This window comes from Peromyscus maniculatus, chromosome 14 (assembly GCF_049852395.1).
Source record: "Peromyscus maniculatus bairdii isolate BWxNUB_F1_BW_parent chromosome 14, HU_Pman_BW_mat_3.1, whole genome shotgun sequence".
Taxonomy (NCBI): domain Eukaryota; kingdom Metazoa; phylum Chordata; class Mammalia; order Rodentia; family Cricetidae; genus Peromyscus; species Peromyscus maniculatus.
In genome coordinates, this window is record NC_134865.1 from 3,392,437 (window position 1) to 3,411,695 (window position 19,259).

Below are 19,259 nucleotides of genomic sequence, written 5' to 3' on the forward strand. Positions count from 1 at the left end.
AAGTTGACTGGCAATTAATTACCATATGGGCCTTGATGGAGAAGAAGGAGTAAATGCAGGGAAAAGTAGATGTGCTTGCTCATTTAGAGGCAGAATATCCTCATTTCTATTCTTGGAAACCAGAGCTCTATGTTTCATGGCCTTCAAACCTAAGTTTTGTACATAATCTCAAGTCTTTGGCTTTAGACTCAAGAGTTTCTTAGCTCTGAAGCTGTTGGACTTGTTCTAAGCCTTGATTTTGGCTTGCTTAACTTTCAGACAGTGTATTCTAATTCACCATGATTTTTTTTGAAAAAGTATTTATTTCCCTCTTATACCTCCCAGTGAAACTACCAAAACTATGAGAAGTAAAACTGAAGAAAGGGAGGTTGTATTGATTTACAATAAATAATTGAATCTATGAAGTCATAACCAAAAGGGAAGACAAAACAAGAAACATAAATTAAGGACTTAAACAAAGCTAGTAAGAGAGAGGAGAATGGAAGTTTTCATGAAAAACAAATCCCCATGTTTCAATTCTGAGCATCTCTTCTCTTCAGGAGTGAGAATCCAAAGAGAAATAGAGGGGAAGAACATGGGAGAGCCTAGAGATAGTTCGAGATGAGGTCATTAACTCTGGAGTTGAAGAGGGTGGTGTGGGTTAGAGATAAAGGCCTTGAGGATGAGTCACCAAAGGCTTGTGGGTTGGTGTTGATGACTTCCTTCCCAACTTACTGTTTTCCATTAACATAAAATGCCTGTAGTCTAGGTATGCCTTCTTCTCAAAGGACCCATGCTTCTGCAAATGATGAAATGTGAGAACTAAGACTTTGCTATCTCTTAACTTCATTTGGCTTCCTATAGAAATGTTACAAAATGTGGTCATACATAAAGAAATTGTGTTCAGTCTATATATCAGTTTATGGATATTTTACCTCTAAGCACTGATACTTAAATCCTGTAAACACGGTGATTGTTCAAGTTTTTTCTTTGATTTGGTGAATTAGGTAAGCCTTTCAGTGTGGTAATGACAATGGTAATGCTATTGTCTTGTTCCTGAATTTTAGGAACAAGACACTAATTTTCCTTTATGGATAAACATAGTTTTCTTTACTTTTTATTTTTCTTTTCCTTATGCTCTTCCTCTTCCATTTCATTTATCTTATATATAACTTTTAAATCACTGGTAGCTTTTGAGTCTAAATCAGTGAAGAACTCTGATATATGTTAAGCTAACAGTTTTCAAATAATTTAACAGTTTTTGCATAATTTAGCTTATTCTTTTAGAATTCTGTGATTTATCAAAAAGTCATCTAGTTCTTAATTTATCTTTGCTAGAAAAAATTAATCTACAAGTTTAGTTTCATTAAGAAAGGGCCAAGAACCTACTTCCTCTGACCTCCACATAGTTATTCTCAGACCTGCACACTGTATCTTTTTAGAGTAGTTTCCCTCTTACCTTTTACATTTTTGCTGGCATGCATGGACATACATAGCACATACACACCACACACCACACAACACACACACACACACACACACACACACACACACACACACACACACACAAATACATGCAGTTAATTAATTGTTTAATATAAAATGAGGAGTATTCAGATACCTGGTGGTTTTTGACTGAGTTGTATTAATGGCTGCTTTCAAGTAATATGTTTAACTCATAAACAAGATATTACCATTAACTTTTCCTATTTCATCATTGCCTTTAATGTCAAAAAAACAGCTCCTTGTTCATCCCTCCAAATAAAAACTTTAGTCCATTTTCCCCTTCATTTTTATTGAAGTTGTATTGATTTTAAGGAACTTTCTTAAATAAAAAGTCTGTTTGCTTTGAAATCTAGTGTTCTTTTGCTTTACATTTTCATTAATTACTTTTTTATGTTTAAAATTAGTTTCTACAAAACTGACCAGATGTCCCACAAAGCAGTTGTATCACTTTTACATTCCTACTAGCAGTGACTGAGCACAGCCAGCATTTTATATCCATGCCAACATTCTGTACTGTCAGTGATCTGGAAATTGGTCATTCTAATAGGTACATAACGATACCTCATTGTTTCAATTTGCATTTTTCTTATAACATATGCTGTGGACTTGTGGCCTTTCTTATGTTTGCATGCCATCTGTGCAGTCTCTTTGGTGATGCATCTGTTAAGGTTTTTAGTTCATTACTTTAATTGGTTCATTTTCTACTGCTAAGTTTTAAAAGTTCTTGTACATTGTTGAAAATTATACTTTATCCAACATATTTAACATATTCTTATAAATATTTTCTGTGGCAATATTACTTTGCTTCTTGAAGTTTGCTCCTTAGGACCATCCTACTGTGGCATCATCATTTACTTTTATGAATTAATTGAAAGAGTTGTTCCTTTTTATGTGAAACAATTCATACCAATTTTACTTTTATCACACTGTTTCATAGATTAAAAAGTTGATAATATATGTATTAGTTACAACATTCTTACATGAATTTTAATTATGAAATTACAACTAAATTGATATTCTAATGCAAACTTGAACAAAACAAATAGTAACTTTTGGTTTCTATAAAAGATTTCACATAAATGCACTCTAGTTGCTTGAAATGAGAATGGTCCCATAGGCACATATATTTGGATGCTAGGTCAGTAGACTTTGTTACTAGGACTGTTTAGGAAGGATTAGTAGGTGTGGCCTTATTGGAAGAGGTATGTCACTAGGGGTAGGCTTTGAGGTTTCAAAAGCCATGCCATTCCAGTTAGTTTTCTCTGCCTCCTACTTTAGATAAGGATGTAAGTTGGCAGCCACTGATATAGTATCATGCTAGCCTGCATACTGCCATGCTTCCTCCCATGAAGATCATCTCACCCTCTGAAACTGTATGTCCAATAAACTATTTCTTCTCTAAGTTTTCTTGGTTATGTTGACTCACCACATCTATAGAAAAGTAATTGAGACATGCATCTACTCAATACATATATAATTTGTATGTAAATATGTAGATGTAATTATGAACGTTTTTATTAAATAAGAAACACAGAGGCAAATGCAGAGTTAAAAGCCCAGAGATCAGAGAGCAGTAGCCAAAAGCTGAGACCACCTTCTTACCCCTTGCTACTGTTGTCGTCCTTCCCCTGAGAAAGAGAGCTACTTCCCGTGTGTCTGTCTTTTTATTGACTTTCTGTTCTGCCTTCTCATTGGCTGTAAACCCAACCACATGACCTCCTCATCACTGCCTGTCTATACAGACCTCCAGGTCTCTATGGTTGGTATTGAGATTAAAGGCATGTGTCTTCATGCTGGCTGTATCCTTGAACACACAGAGATCTGCCTGTCATGTGATTGGGATTAAGGGCATGTGCTACCACTGCCAGACTACTGCTAAATGCCTTGCTTTGAGCTGTGAACCCCAGGCAACTTTATTTATTAACATACAAATAAAATCACATTTCAGGACAAATAAAATATCACCATATAAATAGAGCAACATAAAATAGAAAAGTGACTCTTTTTTTCTTACACAATATATTTATTGATTATTTGGGAATTTCTTGCAGTGCACCCTAATCACACTCATTTCATATCCACTTTTCTTCTTTGTGTCCTCCCTATAAAAAATAAAAAAAGTCCCACCATATCCAGTTTGTGTTGCCTATATACTCATTGGAGCATGGTCGAACTCCTAGAGGCCAGCTCCTTAAAGATAACTGAGTCCTTCTCTATCACCACCCTCCATCTCCATGACCCCACCCCCTGCCAAAAACTATCAACTGTGAAGATCTCTACTTCATATTCTTTATAATTTTAAGGACTCTTTTCAGTGGCTTCATGACTGGACTGACATGCTCCCTTTTTCTCTGCCAATACTGTAGTAATTGCTGTGCCTCTAGTTCATCTATAGTTCAACTTCTCTCCGTCACACTTGTTGTCTTTTTTTATTAATTATTTATTATTCTCTCATATATTGCATCCCAACCATGGGTTCTCCTCCCTTCTCTCTTCCCAGTTCCCCCTCCTACCATCCCTTTCTCTCTCAGATCTACTCCTCCTCTGTTGCCATTCAGAAATGAGCATGCCTCCAGAGATGCCAACCAAACTGGACAAGGCACAGACTTTCATATCAAGAATGGGTGAGGCAACCCATCAAGACTGGATGGGGAAAAGGGTCCCAAAAGCAGGCAAAAGAGTCACAGACAGCCCTTGGTCCTACTGTTAGTCCCACAAGAACGCCAAGCTACACAACTATAACATATATACAAAGGATCTAGGAACCCATACAGGTTCCCTGATTATCTGTGTGCCCCTATGAGGCCTGGTTAGTTGGTTCTGTGGGCCGTATTCTTGTGGTGCTCTTGACCCCTCAGAATTCCACAGGCTCTGCCTAGTGGTTGGCTGTGGGTCCCTGCATCTGCTCCTATCAGTTTTGGGACGAAACCTTCTTGGTAATGACTATGCTAGCCTCTGGTCTCCATGAAACCACTTTTAAAAAGCATCTTCCCTTGCGGCCTGCCTTTTTTTTTTTTAATTGTTCCTGAGATGCTGCATGCTCTGCAGGATCATCCTCTGTGAGTCTCTCAGGCTCCTCCGAGCTATCCACAGCCACTCAGGTGCCAGCAGCCAGCACTATCGACAGTGCTATATTGTTACCCTTTAGTGGATTTCTTAACAACACAGGATTGTCTAAGTTATGAAAAAAATTACAAACCAATTATTTAGTTTTGCTTAGTGTGAAAAAAAATCAACTGAGAATTTTGAACGTTCAACTTAGGAAGAAAATATGCCCTCCCCTTTTCAGATTGTGGAATCTTTTTCGAGGGTGATTTTTTTTAAATGACATAGTGATTAAATAGTCAAGGGATAGGCCTAATGAACCGTGCAAATGCAAACTTAAAACTCAGACTTAAAATCAGACTTTTAAATGGTTGTTCCATCCAGTTTTGTCTCAGTGCTTTCTGAATTCTTCCTGTTGTCTCCAATTTCTTGTACATCAGAGCTTAACTATTCTGAAGTTCCATCATTCTCTTGATTAATTTATTTATGGTCATAAAGAGACCAAATCCACAAACCAGTCAGTGAACACATTAGCTTCCACTTATATTTCATTAATGAAATGTGATCTCACCAATTTTACTTCCTAAGTTTCTCCTGGATATCCCCATATGGTGATTAATCTTTATTGACAACTTGCTGGATGTAGAACTGCTAGAAAAATATACATCTGGGTGAGTCTATTACAGTGTTTCCAAGAAGGTTTTACTAAGGAAAGATGTTGAATTTGGGTTTACACTACCAAAGACTCAGCTCCTGGACTGAGTGGAACAGAGGAAGCCAACTGAGCAAGCACCGACATTTATTTCTTTCTGCTCCTGATTGTGAACACAGTATGACCAGCCACTTCACATGTCTGCCAACATGCTGTCTCTGCCATGATGGACTACACACTCAACTGTGGTCTGAAATGAACTCTCCTCTATCACTTGCTTATGTCAGGGACTTTGTCATGGATTGAGAAAAGCAGCTTATCATAACATAAATTCTTGATCTTCCCAATCAAACCTGCTCTCCTAGTAGCATTTGCTGTCTCATTCAACAATATCTTCATCTTTGAGTTTGTGGGGTCATCCTTGATTTTCCTTGGGTCTCCTTTTCTTCTGAAAGCCCATAACCATTCCAGCAGGAAATTTTGCAATCTTCAACTCAAAAAAAAATTGCACACAGAACTTTAATTTCCTTACTACCTTTCTTTTACAGATTTGTTTAGATTCATCTTATTTGTATTAGTGTTTTACCTGCATGCATGTATGTACACCATGTGCAGGCAGTATCTGTGGATGTCAGATGAGGATGTCAGTCCTTTGAAACTAGAGTTAGGGATGATTGTGAGCCACCATATGAGTGCTGGCAAAAATTACAGGTCCTCGTGAAAAACAACAGGTGCTTTTAATAACCACTAAGTCATCTCCCCAGTCCCTACCTGCCTCTCTTGCCTGTTCTCTGGTTGCAGAGAAGGCCTCCTAAAATAGACTTCTATTTTTGTACTTCTTTCATGATTCCTATGGAACATAGCATGCATGCAGTGCAATGGACATCTGTTTCATCATCATTCTCCCTATTTGAAATTGAAATGCTGAAGGGTCTATTCTCATGGTTTGAGTATGTCTAAAATTCAGATTGACATTTAATCTCCATTATGTCATGTTCAGAAGTAAGAACAGATGTGGCCCTTCAGAGGTGATTGGGACTCAACACTCACAAAGAGTTAGTATAATCATGTGATTCCAGAGATGTTCTTCTCTACAATAGTTTCTCCCACTCCCATAGCTTCTTAATACATGATGTCCTGTGATAACCAGTCTGTTGCCTACAAGGAGGTTCTCGTCAGATTTGTTCTTTCCACAGACACCTGGACTGTGAGCTGAAATAAACACTGTCTTTAACACTTACCAATTCTTTATTAATTTGGTATTAATTTAGTTTTTGGCAACTAAAAACAAACTATGATACTATGATACTTAAGAACAAGGTTCTTTCTATATATTATTGTCTTCTATATCAAATTGTTTATTGACCCACTAGAATCAACATGATAGTATGAATGCATTCCTCTCTTACTTTAGAGCTTACATTATTAAGTGCCCTTTTATCCCCATTTCTTACAAGGTTCACAGACACATTCATAGCCTGTGTGAATCTCCAGAGGGGCTTCTTTAAAGCCTTATTCCTTTATGACTCTTCAAACACTAAATAAAATGCTTACTTAATACAAACCTTCAGTTTTCTGCAGTATTCTTTCTTTTACCTTGTGTTATTTCTTTAAGTTTCACATCAAGTTTTATGGGGCTTCTGAGCAAATGTCAAACATCTATATTTTCTAGTCCCCTTGGGTACATTCTGCTTTTCCATTGGCAGAATTCATTACAACTTGTATTTTTTTAATTAAATTAAATTTAATTTTCCCATAGATTTTTAATTTCTTCAAGAGGATTGCCATCTGAGTGTCTCAGTCTGCTGTGTTGTCAGAAAATGGGAGTATAAATTATAAGATGAAAGGGACATAATAATCCACATGCACACAGTCAATCATGGTTGTATTAAAAGGTGATTGAATAAAGTGATGTATGAAAACCACACACTTTCAATCATAACGCTAAAAACAGAGGTTAAAATAGTCAAAAATTTACTACTTTGTATAAATTTAAAAGATACCATATACTTTATGTACAAAATTTCTATAAAAATTAAAATATCTGTTTCTAACATATAAATTTCCCTTAATATCTGAAACAAACCATCTCTATTTAACATATTTTTTGATATTCTGTCTATTTTTCCATATTTGGCTCCCATTTTCTACCAATGACTATGAGACCTGTAACAATTTTCTATCTATACAACAATGTTTTCTGCTCCTCCCAACCAATACTAAGGAAAAGGCATCTTGCTTCCCAGAGGAAAAAATGAAAGAAAGAAAAACTTTAAACACTCATCTATTTTTTTCTCTTAGTGGCTACAAACTTATCTTTTGATAACATCAAGTAATTGTCCACTGATGAATGCAATACTAATATATAATAAAGTATTAATGAAACTTGAATTAATAAGGGATGACATTTTTGATAAAATGATAACAGACTACAAAAATAAGAGTATATATATATATATATATATATATATATATATATATATATATATATATATAATTGTGTGGTGCTTTCTATCAACACATGTGAGGTTTTCTAGAAACATGCAAGAGCAAAGAGCAACAGTCAAGTTGTAGAGTATAGAAACAACAAGTTTTGTTGGAATGAGAATGAAAGGAAGAGAAAACATGACATGAGAAGAAAGAGAAATATCTTTAGGAATGGATTTTTAAAATGAACTAATTCTTGATGACCAGAGAATCTATTATTCTGCCACACATATGCAGTTTGCAAAAAGTATGAGTATTTGTGCACTTGTCTTTGTAAATATGAAAGTGTATGTTTGTGTGCACATATGTACCCATTTAAACATGAGCGATGTTGTCATGGTTAGAATTTGTATTTCTGTGAAGAGACACCATGATGATGGCAATTCTTATAAAGGAAAAACTTTTAATTTGGGTGGATTACATTTTCAGAGATTTAGTCCATTATCATCATGGTGCAACATGGTATGCAGGAAGACAGGGTGCTCGAGAAAAAGCTGGGAGTAGAGAAGATGCTACATCTTGATCCCCACAGACAACTGGACGTGAACTGTAAAACTGGGCAGAATCTTTAGCATAGGAGACCTCAAAGCTTGTTCCTACAGTGACACACTTCCTCTAATGAGGCCACACTTATTTTAACAAGACCACACATCTCAATAGTGCACCTCCCTGTGAACTTATAGAGCCAATTGCATTCAAACTACCACAGATGTCCATCTGTTGAGAGAATATTGTAGTTGTCCAATTTTATTATGTGGGATATTTAGAAATGTATATTATAGTTGAGACAATTTTCTCCAAAACTGCTAAAGTATACAATGTGTGTGTGTGTGTGTGTGTGTGTGTGTGTGTGTGTGTGTGTGTGTAATTATTGTGATCTCTCTATTGGTATTAAGAAAAAGAAAATTTGTTTTAGTTTATTAGCACTTTCAGTGGAAAATCCTATCTCTGAGTTGTAACCCTTCTTCTATAAAGACTCTACAGAATACACAGAGAGAATGTATTTATAGACTCTGCTTAAATATTGTTACCCATATGTAATTGTCACAGTATTTACTATTAGTGTTAGAATGTGACATTAGAGACTCTATTAGTTAGGATTTTATAGTTGTGAAGAGACATCATGACCACAACAACTCTTATAAAGGAAAACATTTAATAGGGGTTGTTGCTGGAGGGCTTCTCTCTAGGTTCCACCAAACCCCGCAGTCCCACACCACTTATAAAATAATCACTCAGACGCTTATATCACTTATAAACTGTATGGCCATGGCAGGCTTCTTGCTAACTGTTCTTTTATCTTAAATTAACCCATTTTTATAAATCTATACCTTGCCATGTGGCTGGTGGCTTACCAGACTCTTTACATGCTGCTTGTCCTGGCGGTGGCTGCAGTGTCTCTCCCTCCTTCTTCCTGTTTCCCCAATTCTCCTCTCTCTTTGTCCCACTTATACTTCCTGCCTGGTCACTGGCCATCAGTGTTTTATTTATAGAGTGATATCCACAGAACTTCCCCTTTTCTTCTTTTTTTAAAAAGGAAGGTTTTAACTTTAACATAGTAAAATTACATATAACAAAAACAATTATTGAGCAAGAATTACAGTTACAATACTAAAGAAGATGTCCTATTTATCTTATATTTGTGAATTTAAAATTTTATATCTAACTTATCTTTTATCATAACTGAGGAAATTACAACTATCTAGTTTTCAACCACATCAAAGACCTGAGAAGGAACATAGTGGTACCTGAGAAATGGTAGATGGAGGCAAGCAACTTTCGGGAATCTTACAAAAGTAGACCAAGACAGCTGGCAGCCTGGACAGTCACCTAATGTTTCTCAGCATTGTTGGTGCATTTAAATTGACTACAGGCCTAGAGTATCTGACAGACCATTTTCAGAAGCAGGAATTCTGAAAGACCATCTTACCCTGTCTTGGCAGAGTACAGTGGTCACTTTTCTTGTGTCCCACTTGTCCAGAAAGGACAGCATTGCATTTGTACTGTCAGCCATCAAGGCAAGGGCAGTTCTTTGCCCAGTAGGCCATTTTGTGCAAAAAAGACAAACTTCCAAATGGAAATGTCTTAGAAGCCCAACATTCTCTCGGGATCAATTGGTGCAGCCAGGAGGAATTGTGTCTCACGTCAACAGAATTTTAAGTTATTTAAATGCCATATTCTCTAGGTCTATGAAGTGTTTGAAGATCACCTATCTATCTGAAATATATCTATGTATACCTAGAAGACTTAACTAATATGGCTACAAATATGATTACCATAGATGACTAATTATTAATCTATTTTTAATTATCCATTACAATTTTAAATGAGTTGCATAAACAATACCTCAAACAAGAATAGAAATATATATATACAGTATAACAAAATTAACTTCAAGTTTGTATCAATAAACTAAAATCTATACCAATGTAAAACATTTTAAACAAGTTGTTCTTTAAAAGTAGGTTCATTAATCTACCCTTTTATCTTATCATCTCTATATCCTCCTATATATCTATATCATATGCCCTTTTCTTTTTTAGAAAGAGATCACATTTATAATCAACCTGTTTTAAATAAAAATATTGGTTTTTCTCTGTCCCACACCAGAGGGCTCTTCTGATTTAGGACTTAAGAATCTCTTAACCATTTTTTTAGAGCAATATGTCTGGGTTTAGAGGGGGAGTGAGCCAATTCCACCTCTAAAGCCAGCTTGGTATGTTTGGGAATTTGGGCGTAGCAAATGCCGTATGAGGCAAGAAGCAGGAACCTGGTTTTGGCTCTGTTTAGAATTGGTTATTAAATATTCTCAGATTTAAGGTGGAAACTTGAGCCGTTGGGCGCCATTTGTTGCTTGAGGGCTTCTCTCCAGGTTCCACCAAACCCTGCAGTTCCACACCACTTATAAAATAATCACTCAGACGCTTATATCACTTATAAACTGTCTGGCCGTGGCAGGCTTCTTGCTAACTGTTCTTTTATCTTAAATTAACCCATTTTTATAAATCTATACCTTGCCACGTGGCTGGTGGCTTACCAGACTCTTTACATGCTGCTTGTCCTGGCGGTGGCTGCAGTGTCTCTCCCTCCTTCTTCCTGTTTCCCCAATTCTCCTCGCTCTTTGTCCCACCTATACTTCCTGCCTGGTCACTGGCCATCAGTGTTTTATTTATATAGTGATATCCACAGCAAGGGGCTGTTTTAGAGGTTTAGAAGTTTAGTCCATTTTTGTTAGGGCAGGAAACATGGTAGCATGCAGGAATACACAGTGCTGGAGAAGTAGCTGAGAGTTCTATATCTGGATTAACAGGCAGCGGGAAGAGAGATTAACACAGAGCCTGGTTTGAACTTCTGAAACTTCAAAACCCAAAACTCACCCCCTTTGACATAATTCCTCCAACAAGGCCAAGCTTGTAGCTGGAAGTTTTCCAGTGTCCCGCCTGGCCCACAGCAGCTTATAAAATAATCACTCAGAGGTTTAATATTTACAAATTATTTGGTCTGTGACTCAGGCTTCTTGCTAACTAGCTCTTTCATTTTAAATTAACCCATTTCTATTCATCTATGTTTGGTCATATGGCTGTGGCATTACCTGTTTGGTGACATGTTGCTCCTTTGGCAGTGAATTGGCATCTCTCTGACTCTGCCCTCTTCTCCCTGTATCTCTCTAGGATTTCCCACCTGGTTCTTATCCTGCCTTACCAATAGCAGTAACACATATTCACAGAAATACCATTCCACAGCACTTCCCCTCTTCTGGCTAATCAAAAAGGATGGTTTTGATTTTAACATAGTAAAATTACATATAACAAAACAGTTATCAAGGAAGACTTAGAGTTACAATATCTAGTATATTTATATTCAGCAAAATTAAAGAAAATATTCTATCATCTATTCTATTTTGTGAATCTAAAGATTTATATTTAACTTATCTTTTATCATGATAAAGGAAAATTATAATTATAACTATCTAGTCTTCAACTCCATCAAAGATCCCAGAAGGATATAATATTACCTGAATAAATATGAAGTGCATTGTAAGCAACTTCCAAAATTCTAAGAATGACAGGGACATCTGGCTGCCTAGATAGTCACCCAAAGTTCTTCTTTAATGTAGGGGCATCTATCTATCTTCAGCCTATAGGTCTAGAGCCTCTGGCACACTTTCCAGTGGAGGAGGAAATCTGAAGGACTGTTCTGCCTAATGGCAAATTTCATCCATCACTTTTCTCTCTGTCCTGCAGAATGACTGGCAGTTTTTTTCTGTGAAGCAGGAACCTGGAGGACCATCTCACCTTGTTTTGACAGAGTTCAGTGGTTACTTTCCAATGAGTTCTGTATGTCCAATTTATACAGCATACTGTCAAGCATTCCAGGCAAGAGCAGTTTCTTGCACAAATGGCCAGTTTTGCCAAGAAGAAGATAAACTCCACATGGAGTGTCTTCAATGCCCATCTTCCTCTTTGAAGTAAACTGGTGCTGCCAAGAGCAGACAGGTCTCACTCTCGAAAAAAGTCTGTATTTTTTTTTTTTTTTTTGGTTTTTCGAGACAGGGTTTCTCTGTGTAGCTTTGCGCCTTTCCTGGAACTCACTTGGTAGCCCAGGCTGGCCTTGAACTCACAGAGATCCGCCTGGCTCTGCCTCCCGAGTGCTGGGATTAAAGGCGTGCGCCACCACCGCCCGGCAAAAGTCTGTATTCTTAAAATATTTTAAATGCCATATTCTGTAGATCTTTGAAGTGTGTGAAGATTACCTATCCATCTGAACTATATCTTTGCATATCTAGAAATCCTAATTAATATGACTATAAGTTAACTATTATAGATGATTATTACTTTGTATATTTAACTCTACATTACAATTTTTAAATGAGTTGCATAAACATGATACCTTAAACAAGATTAATATATATATATATATATATATATATATATATATATATATATATATATTCAGCATAACAAAATTAACTTTAAATTTGTATCAATAAACCAAAAATCCATACTAATACAAAATATGAAAGATTAATAGTTTTTTGGATTAAAGTAGATTCAATTATCTATACTTTTATCTTATAATTTCTATATCCCTTTTTCTTTTTAGAATGAGATCCCTGAATCTAATCTTCATTCATCTTTTTTTCTGACCATTATCTATAATAATTTGTAAACAGCAACCCTAAACAAATGACAAATATCCATAATTTTTTAAGGAATGTAGGCATAGTTATATAGCCTACTTCCTGCTAATTGGGGGGTACTTGTAATCTTATGGGGATCCAAAGGAAAATTAAGATTATGTTCAAGTCTTGATTGGAGTAGTCTGTGAGGCTGTTCATCTCAGCCAGAGCCTTGAAGCCTTTCTGGATGCAGAACTTAGAAGAAACTGCAACAGAGGTGCTCTGAAATATTGGATCATCTGGGCCATCTTGTTCCCATTGGAGATTTTTCAAAGGGTCTTGCTAGATCAAACCTTATTAACCTGGAAGCAAAACCAGGATCTCATCTTCTGTGGAAACAAAAACAGAACCTCTTTTCCAAAGCAACATATCCTTAGACCCAAATTTTGAAGTCAAAATACCTTTGAACTTATCAGCCTTTACAATCAAACATCTCTCTGCAGTTAGCTCAATAACAGAAAAAAAATAAAATTCAAAGGAAACACAGTAACATGCAAAATTCAAACTCTCTGTGTATTTTCCATCCTTATGTGGCTTAACTTTTATATTACTTCTACTGTCTCTTTAAAGACTTTATTTTTTAAACTATCTATTTCTTTATATAACTGCTTATACTCCTTTTCCTCTCTCTTTCAATACTACATATATTTTTTAGATACACTGTAAACTGTTTAGAGGTTTAGAGGTTATTTGTTTTGTTTTGTTTTCATCTGAATCCATTTTATTGTGATTTTGCAATCCTTTTCTGACCAGGATAGTTTTTATTTATATATTTTATTTATTTTTAAACATTTTTATTAAGAAATTTTTAATCATTTTAAACACCAACCACAGATCCCCTTTCTTCTCTCCTTCTGTTCCCCACCCCCTGCCTTCCTCTTCAATCCAACCCCAATTCCCTCTTCTGAAAAGGTAAGTCCTCCCATGGAGAGTCAGCAAAGTCTGGTGTATTCAGTAGAGGTAGGTCTAACCCCTCCCCCTGCATCAAGGCTTTGCAAGGTGTCCCACCATAGGTAATGGGCTCTAAAAGCCAGATCATTCACGAGAGTTTTTAAACTGTTAAGCTATGCTGCTAGGACAAAGCTCCATCTAGTTCAGCTTCTCAACATGGCAGAGATACATTCACTACCAGCTTTGCTCACTGCCCAAACTAGGAACCCGCTAGGAAGCAGCAGGTTCATGTTGTTACCAAGCAGCTTACAGCACATTGCCCACAAACCTCATTTAAGTTCTCAGTAGTAGGACCTCTTGAAACTGTCCTCTATACAATCAGCATGAACTAGAAAACTGTCTCTTAAAGAAACCGTGTATTTGTAGCAAGCACAGGCTATCTGAAAACATGTGCTTACCAAGAAGCTGTACTTGACTCCCGTTTTTGTGGGTCTAGAAGCTCTCTTTTTTAAAAGCTTTTTTAGGCTTTATGTGGCAAAACATAGATTAATAGAAATGGATTAATTTAAGATGAAAGAGCTAGCTACCAAGAAGCCAGAACCATAGACCAAATGGTTTGTAATTAATATTAAGCCTCTGAGTTATTATTTTAAAAGCAACTGTGGGCCAGGCAGGACACAGGAAAACTTCTGGCTATAGTTGGCGCCCAACATGGGGCATGAACACACTACCCTGAAATTAAGAATCTTACAACTTAATTCAATGCATTTATATAAATCTATGTTTTGCCATGTGGCTTCATGGTGTTACCTGTATTTTGTTATATCTTGTTCCCCTGGCAAGTGCTCAATGTCTCCTCTGACTGTGACTTCCTTCGGCCAATATCTTTGCTTGGATTTCCCACTTGGCTCTATTCTCCCTTGCAATAGGTCATAGCAGCTTCTTTACTAACCAGTGGCAGCAAAGCGTATTCACAGCATTCAAAAAGACCATCCCACAGTACATGCTTACTTCAACAAGGCTGCACCTACAATAATACTAATCTCTTGGAGTATATGGGGGCCATTTGCATTCCAACAACCACATTTCACTCCCTGTCCTCCATAGGTTTATAACCATATCATAATGCAAAATGCATGTAGTCTAAATTCAAAAGTCCTCATAGTCTTTAACCATCTCAAACCTGTTTAAAAGTCCAAATCTCTTAGAAGACTCATGGGAATATCTTAATTATAATCCCTTGTAAATAAAAAAGCAGATCACATACTTCCAACATATAATGGCATAGACTATTCATTATAGTCCCAAAGGGAAGAAGGTAACATAGTGAGGAAATACCCGACCAAAACAAGACCAAAAAATAGCTGGGCAAATTCCAAATTCTGCATCTCCATGGCTGATGTCAAAATGTTCTACAGATTTCCAACTCCTTTCAGCTTTGTTGACTTCAACATACTTCTTTCTCTTGGGCTGTTTCCACACCACAGTCTTCAGCTTTCCTAGGCAGCTATTTCATGACTCTGCCATCTCCAATATCTTGAGGTCTCCAACATAATCCAGGCTTCACCTTCACAGCTTGAAGCAATGGCCTCTCTAATCCCCCATGCAATGTGCCTGGCCTTGGAGGCTTTCCTTAGTCTTGGAAGGAGATTCTGTAACCCCTTTGTTGTTATCCTTTGACTCTAAAGCAAGAACCATGTGGCTGAAGCTGCCAAATTCTACTGCTTACTGAAGTTGAACATGGGTTCTTCATTCAAATACATTTTCAACAGCTTTCTGTTTCTGATGGTTTCCTTCACTAACTCAATCTGTAGACCAGGCTTGACTTGAACTCAGAGATCTGCCTGGCTTTGTCTCCCGAGTTCTGGCACTAAGGGCATGACCACTACATGTGACCCTAAACATACCTTTAATTCCTTTTCACAAGTTGGAAGCATAAATGTGGGGAATCCTGCCCTTAGGTCACCACTCTCTTTATTCAATTTAAACATTGGATTTTTCCTTAATCTGTTTATCTCCTTGAACAGAGGATTTAGTTACATTCTACTTCCTAGTGCTGTTTCTCCTCAAACTGCATTTGTAGTTTTTCTTCCTCAACTTGCTCCTTTTTCATTATAGAACTGCATAAGAGTGAACACTAATAACCACCTGACAGAGTCAATACTTGGCTGTTTTGAGATTTCTTCTGTCAAAGCACCTAATCCAAAACTCTTTGGTTTAGCCTCAGGCAGATTTTTTAGACAAGAGCAAAAATCAGCCACATTCTTAGCCAAAATACCACAGGCATGATCACCAGGCCACATACACATATTCTCCTTTTAGGCCTCATGATCAAAGCTCCAACAGTTCACATCGTCTTCAGCACTAGTGTCTTCCATGGTCCTACTAGTGTAGCACATTATGCCACACCACCTAAAGCATTCAACTGATTTTCCAATCCAAACTCCCAAAGTCCACATCCTCCAAACAAAAACATGGTCAGGCCTATCACATCAATGCCCTACCCAGTCCCTAATACCAACTTCTGTCTTCTGGTTTTATTGCTGTGAATAGACACCATGACCACAGCAACTCTTACAAAGGAAAACATTTAATCAGGGCTGGCTTATAGACTCAGAGGCTTAGTCCATTATTGTCATGGCAGGAAGCACAGCTGCATAAAGGCAGACATGGTACTGGAGAAGTAGTTGAGAATTCTAAATCTGTGTTGAAAGGCATCAGGAAGAGAGAGTGACATGGGGCCTAGCTTGAATTTCTGAAATTTCAAAGCCCATCCCATCCAGCTTACTTCCTCCAACAAAGTCACACCTACTCCAACAAAGCTACACCTCTAAATTTGCAACTTTATATTAGTCTATGGAGATCATTTTAATACAAACCACCATAGAGACCTTAAATATAATATAAAGTTTGGGACTAATAAAAATTGAAATTTAATAAGAGAAGATTAAAAATATATGTAAAAGTACTATGATGGTATCTTTAAAAAACAAATACCTGATAAATGAAGACCACATGAGAATAGGAAGAAGCAAAGTGCTAGAGAGGCCCACAGAAATCCACAAAGATATCCCCACAATAGACTGCTGGCAATGGTCGAGAGACAGCCCGAATTGACCTACTCTGGTGATAGGGTGGCAAAACACCCTAATTGTCATGCTAGAAACACCATCCAATGACTGAGGGAACTGAATGCAGAGATCCATGGCCAGGCCCCAGGTGGAGCTCCAGGAGTCCAACTGGCGAGAAAGAGGAGGGTTTGTATGAGGGAGAATTGCTGAGACCAAGGTTGGATAAAGCACAGCGACAAACAGCCAAACAAATGGAAACACATGAACTAAGAACCAATGGCTGAGGGGCCCCCAAATGGATCAGGCTCTCTGGATAAGTGAGACAGTTGATTAGCTTCTCCTGTTTGGGAGGCACCCAGGCACTGGGACTGGGTCCTGTACTCAGTGCATGAGTTGGCTGTTTGAAACCTGGGCCTTATGCAGGGACACTTGGCTCGGCCTGGGAGGAGGGGACTGGATCTGCCTGGACTGAATCTACCAGGTTGAATTCAATCCTCAGGGGAGTCTTTGCCCTGGAGGAGATGGGAATGGGGGGGGGGCAGCGGGAGAGGGGAGAACAAGGGAATCTGTGGCCGATACGTAAAATTAAATTATAAAATAAAAAAAAAACTGTAAAAAAAAATGAATACCTGGGAGTTTGGCTTCTGATTATAATAAAAGCAAATACATGTAAAGAACAAGAACCGGGTCTCACATCTCGTCTCAGGTACTAGTCAGGGACAGTCCCTGCTTTCACAAACACTTCTCAGAAGTCTCTCGCCTCAAAATCCAGCTGACTAAGTGTGGATGTCTAACTAGTGAATTCTAATCCCCTGCATTCCTCATTCTCACATTTGCCCTTGCTAGTATTTTGGTAGTAAAGCTAATTACATAACTCTGATTCTCATATTTTCTCTGTCTTTCTCTGATTGTCTCTCTCTTTCTCTTTATTCTCTCTCTCTCTCTCTCTCTCCCTCTCTCTCTCTCTCTCTCTCTCTCCCCCCTCTCTTTCTTTCGTGTGTGTGTGTGTGTGTGTGTGTGTGTGTGTGTGTGTGCATATGTGTGATGGAGACAGAGGCAGAGAACAAGACAGAGAGAAAACTTCATAGAATTGTCACTTTTACAACCACAATTCTCCTATGTTTATGCACAATCATGTGTATTTACATAAATGGGAAAGAGAAGTCACAGCTGAGGAAAGTGGTGTGACTCATATTCCATTATACTCATGAAGAAGCATTCAGCACGGTCCATAACACAAACTAGATTTAGAGAGCTGGAGTTCAAATGCAACCTCTTCAACTCTGTTTCAGTTGCTTAATAATAAATGATTTTGTTATCATTTTGCTATCATTTCTATCCTTTCTACTTACTAGTAGTAACAACTTATATCTATCCACATTGCAGGCTTCTTTGCAAACAGGAAAAGATTGAAATCTAACAATCATTAATTTTAATGACACATAGGGAAAACATAAAATTTTAAAAGTTAAGAGTTTGGAAAAAGAGTTAACCTTTTTCAGCTTGATAGTCTCAGTATATATGAGGCTGAGATAAATTATTTCTTCTGGTCCTGTTGTTTTACAAGTAACGTTTAGCCTACAAGTAAAATAAAATAATATTAGTAAGAGTTGATACCTGTTGTGAACTAGACTTTGCTAGACATGATAGTGCACATGTGAAGTCCATGTGAGCTGGGAATGAGTACCTAAGGCCTGCACAAGATAAAACCAGCCAGAGTACCAGCATGAATGGGTAGACATGCACAAAGTCTCTATTCTGGGGAGTTGCAAGGAATTAATGGATGCTGTGGGACAAAGATCACTTTTCTTGAAGAGTACAGCTGCTCAGAAGATACCCATGCTACAATAGCTGATCTTATGCCCTGCACATCCAGGCAATGGACTCAGTGGGAATAGGTATTAAACTGAGAGAGAGAGAGAGAGAGAGAGAGAGAGAGAGAGAGAGAGAGAGAGAGAGAGAGGTGAATTTGAGAGGGAAATGTGAAATGTGCATGGGTTAGAACTGGAAGAGAAGAAATGTGGTATAGATTAGATCCATACACATTATATGCATTCATGAATATTAAATAAAATATCCTTTAAAAATTACAAAAGAAAAACTAGATATTCTTAATCTATTAGTCAATACAAGTAAACACTAACAGAAAGCAATAAAGGGTAAAAACCATACAAACAGGCAGGCACATCTGTTCCAGAATCATGCATACTTTTAAAACTCTCACTTTACTTTTTTCTAACAGTAATGAATGCAGTAGTATTATATTAAGTTGTAAAACTTGAAAGAAAATACAGAGTTTATTGATGTCTTTGGTAGACATAGACATGATAGTTTCATAACTTGCATGTTAAGCAAGTCCTGAGGCATGCCTCATGATGGCCCAGATCTTTCATTAACAATTGAGAAGAAGTAGGTTAATATTTTCCTAAAATAATTCTTGGTTCTTTTC